The sequence below is a fragment of the Pelophylax lessonae genome (genome assembly GCF_965119305.1).
Source record: "Pelophylax lessonae genome assembly, chromosome: 4".
In the NCBI taxonomy this organism is placed as follows: Eukaryota; Metazoa; Chordata; class Amphibia; order Anura; family Ranidae; genus Pelophylax; species Pelophylax lessonae.
The window spans coordinates 447,595,246-447,601,245 of record NC_138771.1 but is presented as its reverse complement, the minus strand read 5'-3'; positions in this window follow the sequence as shown (position 1 = coordinate 447,601,245).

The following is a 6,000-nucleotide window of genomic DNA, read 5'->3' as shown; positions in this document are numbered from 1 at the left end:
CGTAGGATAAGCAGGAGGAGGGGGAAAATAGTGTTTTTAAGGATAATTAGAGTTAGGCTTTACTACTGCTTTAAAGAATGGAAGCAAGCAAATCAGCATGATATCTGGGCAGATGCATTCCTAGACCCTTCCCCAGGTTTTCTTGGGAGTGCTTCAGCTCCCCTTTGAGATATGGAGAAGATACATTCTATGCATTTTACAGTTTTGGAATATTTTGTTGAATATTTGATTTATTTTTTAATCCTTCTAGTATTTCATTTGTCATCATAATATGACATTGCTGCTTTTAGACCAATTCATTTTTCCTAAATTAAAAAAAGATTATATTAGTCTCAAATTGGATCCAAAGTGAAAAAAGATTATATTTGTCTCAAATTAGATCCAAAGTGATCATCATGGTATCCTACTACCCCTCAACAGTTTAACCTCTTTAATGTCACCTCATTAAGTCTTATAGCAGAGGCAGCAAGGGGGTTCTACACACACTCCACATGCCCACTTCCGGCATTTAAAATGTCATTGTCAGTTTCTGTTTTCACTTTCCCTCGCCCATGCATCCAGGGAAGAAGCTAATGGAGTGCGATCTGCGCCAACGTTTGCTGTTTTGCTGGTGCATTCAAATTCTAAGCTTGACATGTTGGGTAACTATTTACTCTGCACAAACTCATGTTTTACCCAAAAAATTGTTAGGATATTGCATAGGGTGTTTGTACCTACTGTACATTTTATTCATAAACCCCCCTGTAAAGTCCCACAAATAACAATTGATCCTAACAGTGAATTCTACCTTATACAGCTTTGAGTAATGGTGTGACATTAATGTTTTGATGTTCCTGAATTCAGAACAGAGTTGCGGCTCTCAGGTAGGCTGTGTCTGCTTGCACTACAGTGGCAAAAATGTTGTAGGGGGTGTGACTATCAGCATTGTCACTACATCATTATTGGTCTCTATTGCTCCTGGTGATCATTCTCATTGGTACAGAAAGTGATGGAAAATCCAACATTTTTTTATTGTCAAAGAACAGGAGGTAGAGGAAAATCTTCCAAAAGGGGAGCATATTTTGATGACAACTGTCTAAGAATGGAATTTCAATTACTTTATAGAGAGTTGCAGATATTTTTACTTACTTCCTATTGCTTCACAGGATAGGATGTGAAGGGATTCTCCACAATAGTACACAGGTAGGAAAAAACTAGTGAAACAGAACATAAAAAAAGAAGATTTGCTATTTTATAGCATAACAATGCTAATTGTGCCTTGGCAGTATCCCAGAAACAAATCTTTTGTGTGGAATTCCTCCTGGAAACTAGCTGTGAATTTCTTTGTGAGTGTGCCTACAGTTGTATATGTGCAGTGTGAAATGACCTAAGGCAGTGCTTCCCAAGTCCTCAAGTACCCCCAACAGTAAATTTTTTATGATATCCTTCAAGTTGCAGATGTTTAAATCAATGGCAATGGCTTGGAATTTTAGACAGCTATTTTGTCTAAGGGAAATTCCCAAAACATGACCCACTGGGGATATTTAGAGAGTGAGGTTGGGAACCAGTAACCTAAGGCACTGCTGCCTCTGTTTACTAGTCTCGAACGATAGTCTAGAACAGTGACAGCGAACCTCGGCAACCCAGATGTTTTGGAACTACATTTCCCATGATGCTCAACTACACTGCAGAGTGCATGAGCGTCATGGGAAATATAGTTCCAAAAAAATCTGCGGTGCTAAGGTTCACCATCACTGGTCTAGAATCATAGTAAAAGTTGGTGATACCACTACTGTGCTTCTTGCTGTAGACTCTGACATGAGGAAGCAATGTCCCGCTTCTAACAAGATGGCTAGGTCTAAACTGTGACACAATGCAGAACAAGGCAATATAAGTCAGTAATGGGAACATCTCAGCTGAAAGGAGATCACATGCAACAATAGTGAGTAGTCCTTTGCCCTCTGCCTGTTTTGCAGGCACAGCCTCCAGAGTTCCATTTTTCTTTGGGTTGTAAACCCAAAAATGTATTTTTTTTTTCAACCTGAAAGAGAAACACATAATGAGCTAGTATGCATCGCATACTAGCTCATTATGAAATACTTACATTAGAACGAGCCCCTGCCGTGCCGCCCGCTTACCTCTACATGTTCATTCGCCCATCTTCCGGGATCGCGGCATCCGGCCATCTGATTGGCTGGAGCCACGGTGACATCACTCCCGCACACGCGTGCAGGAGCCGCCAGTCACGGCACGGGGCTCTGAAGGAACGGCACCAGCGGCCGTTCCTTCAGAGCGCATGCGCCAGTGATGTCACTGGCTGCATGTACAGTACCTATAGGTAAGCCTTATCATAGGCTTACCTATAGGTAAAAGTTGCAGAGGAGGGTTTACTTCCTCTTTAATGTAATTGCATAACAGAGTTTCCATTGTCACTGCTGGGTTTATACACGAGACTCAATTCACAAAGCTTTATATAAACATATTAGTGTAATTTTAAATTAACACTTTTGTAAAAATACGTTTTATATTTGTGTTTGAGCTTTGTGAATGGAGCCTACAGTCTTCAGTTTTGAAAAATACACAATTAGACAGAAACTTTTCTGCCACAAGGGAGTCAGTTTTACATACCCCACACGTTAAGAATCACAGCTTTTAGACCTTGCCCGGTCCTGGTGTAGTCAACAAAATTCTAGTAAAATGAACCACTTAATTTCCTTGTTTATCTTGCTGGACCCTGATTTATTCTTATCTTTATGATTAAACACTTTGTGCAAAAAGCATCAAGGTTTTTTCTTTGATGTTTATCTGTGCATATCTGTACATCATCACAATAAATCTCGTGGTTGAGCAAGGCAAACAAGGGAAAGAAGCTATTTCATTTTACTGGAATTTTGTTGAATAAACACTTAATTGAAAACTGTAATGTGGATCTGCAATATTTGATTGTGCTTAGCAAGAGCTTTGCCTGGTTCTTAAAAAACCTAGGGCATGCTTTGCTAGCTTCTTTTCTGTCTTCCTTTCTTTTTTACCATCCCTGGTGCACTGTCATGCTATAAGTTGTCTGACCGTATCCCAAGCCTAAAAACCCAAGCTGGCAAAAGGCCACCAAATGTTCCTTGTAATGCCATTGCTTCTATCATGCCCTGTTTTATGCACCCTAATTACGCAAAAAGTATTGGGAAAATCTTTATTGGTATTAAAAAAAAGAATCCACTTTGAATCAGACGCAACTAATATAATCTGTTTTATTGAAAAATGAATTGGCCTCAAGCATTTCCCAAAAGTGATTTCATAAATATTTTGACATTATTCACTATTTAAATATTAAACTGTATCTAAATCCAAAAAAAGTTTATGTATTTCAGCTTACTAGTCCATTTCTTTTTTTAGACTTCATTTTTTTCTTAATTTTTCCCCCACGATCCTGCCAGTAACAAACCTCTATGGGGGGGGGGGACCCCTTGTCACCCTAGACTGATCTCCTTATTTAGGCTCCAAACACCACCTCAACTCCATTACATGATGAAGGCTGATAAAATTGATTGAGATTTTGGTTTAGATTACAAAGGCACTGGAAGAAAATGTATAATAAATTGCTAGCAAAGCCACAATGTTTATGTTGTTTTAGAAAGTGTAGGGAAAGGTTAAAATTCTTTCTGGGTTATTTTTTGCTGTCTGTGTCCTGTAAGGAAGATTTCTCTTCGATTTCTGGACTGAAGGAGCAAAAGGAAGTGAGAGGAGATCTCTTCAAAATCAATGGAATTCCCATGTTGGAGAGTTGTCACAGGACCAGTTGTCCCCATGGGGGGATTTTATTATACCTCTGTTGACAGCTGTAAACATTTGGATATTTTGTTTCAGTGACAATGGCCTTGAGGAGAGTCAGAGAGAGTGAATATCTTCAGCAGGGACAGAGCAATAAAAACAAAGGGTCTAACCTTTTCCATTCTGCCATAAGGTATCCTTCCAGACTCACCTGCCCTCTGGCTATCTATTATAATGCATGTGCTTCCACTGTGGAGGCCCTCAATAGAGTTAGGACTACAGAAAATAATGGGGTGCCTTGACGGGTCTCCTTAGCGTACGCATAAATTTGCAAATGTGTGCAAATTAAACCCCTGTTTTTAACGCATACTGTTAGAGAGGATAATTTGGCTGGTTGAGCTGGGAATTTCTTTGGTTTTGTCTAACCTTTTTCACTCTTCCCAAGTGCTATTACATACACTTTAAGAAAGGTTAGAGTTGGTAGCCTCTCTAAATTTTGACAGGTTTAATTTATAGTGCCTGTGCAGTGCAAAGCGTCAGGTTCACTAAATTGCTCATCTCTCCCAGCAGCACATACTTATCTTCCCTTGTCTTCCATGCGGCTATATTTGACCTTTGGGAGTGAACAGAAATATCCAGTACCTTTAGCTATGGAAATAAGTTACTTCATTCTCATCCTCCCTTATGACAGAGCTGGTGCTTTTAACTGGCTGTCCTATCGTGTTGAATAGGGAGATCCTATAGCCCCTGTGTAAGCTACAACCAGAGTGAGCCTTTTTCTCCAAGCAAGTATGGAGTTAGACACAACCCTCAAGGGAAGCCACTGTGTGTTGTGAAACACGTTAAAGTGGATGTAAACCCTCACATATACCCGGTGAAGTAAAGCCTGAGATGACAAATAGAGATGAGACATAAGTTTTTATGTATATCTGATATCTTCAGCTTCCTATATACTTTAGAAAGTGCGGATCGTGTTACAAATTTTTCTTCCTGTTTTAGCAGTGGGAGGGGAGTCTAGGCATACACTGTGTGACAGCTGATTGGAGGAAAGGCACACCTACCCATCCACACAGGCAGAGGAACAAAGAAACTTGCAGAGCTGTGCTGTGCATAGACAAGCTCTCTGCTTATCTGTCTCTAAGTCCCTTCCCTGACACAAATTTTCATGCTCATAACAGAGGAACAGAGCAGCAGAAAGACACGGGACTTAAGCCTTTGTAGGGAGATAGGTAAACACTACAGATATATGTGCCCAGATCAGATTTAATGAATGGGGTTTACATCCACTTTAAAGAGATACATGCTTCAGCAGTGCACCCTTTGCCTATGGATCTGAGACATATGGATACATATGAAATGAAGCTGCATGCAGTTCAAAGTGCAGTGTACCCATTTCTAATGCTAATCTGTGCCACAACGAACAGATTAACATACAGGTCATAGTGAAGGTAGTGGGAAGGCCTGCTATTGCTTTATTGGACACCTTTTGTTGCATGTCAGAAATTGTCAGTTGTTGCCTTTACTCACAAGGACACATGCCCACATTCTATGGGGTTTGGATATTACTTAATGCACAAGAAGGATCTAGTCTAGACAAGACTAGAAGCAAGTATATATGGTATTGAGCCAGCTCCATTCACTCATGTTATGGATTGTTAAGATATATACTATTCTTCTAATATTGACATAAATTGAACATTTGGGTATATTACACTATCTGACATCATAGGATTTTCTTTGATCAGCTTTGATCATGCTTCTTGCACATTTGTATTTTTGCTTGGGCTACATGGATATGTTGTTGCAAGATTTGGCTCAATCATGCTTCATATAACTGCCTGCTTGGCTAAATGTTCCATACTTGTACATCAAATGGACAAACTACATCCTTTTTGTTAAATCTTTATAAGGCACAACAGCCAATTTAAGAATTGTAGGAAAAAGGTTCCTGGGCCTTTTCTAAAACCCCAGTCACAGGGAAATCGCAAATGCTATGCGTTTCCAAGCACAGGAAAATGAATTGCAGTTTCCAGTGCGTGGCATGCCATTAAATTAATGGCACACCTGCGTGTCTGCTAAAAGCTGTGTGTTTTTGCTGTGGGTGCAGGAAAGCATGCAATTTACACGCAATCCCACACCCACATAGATGTAAACCCAGCCTAAGACTGTCATACACAATACCATTTTCTTAAACAATTTTCCTTTAGATTTACCAAAACCATATAATATGAGGTCAAACCTAAACACTTTCAATTT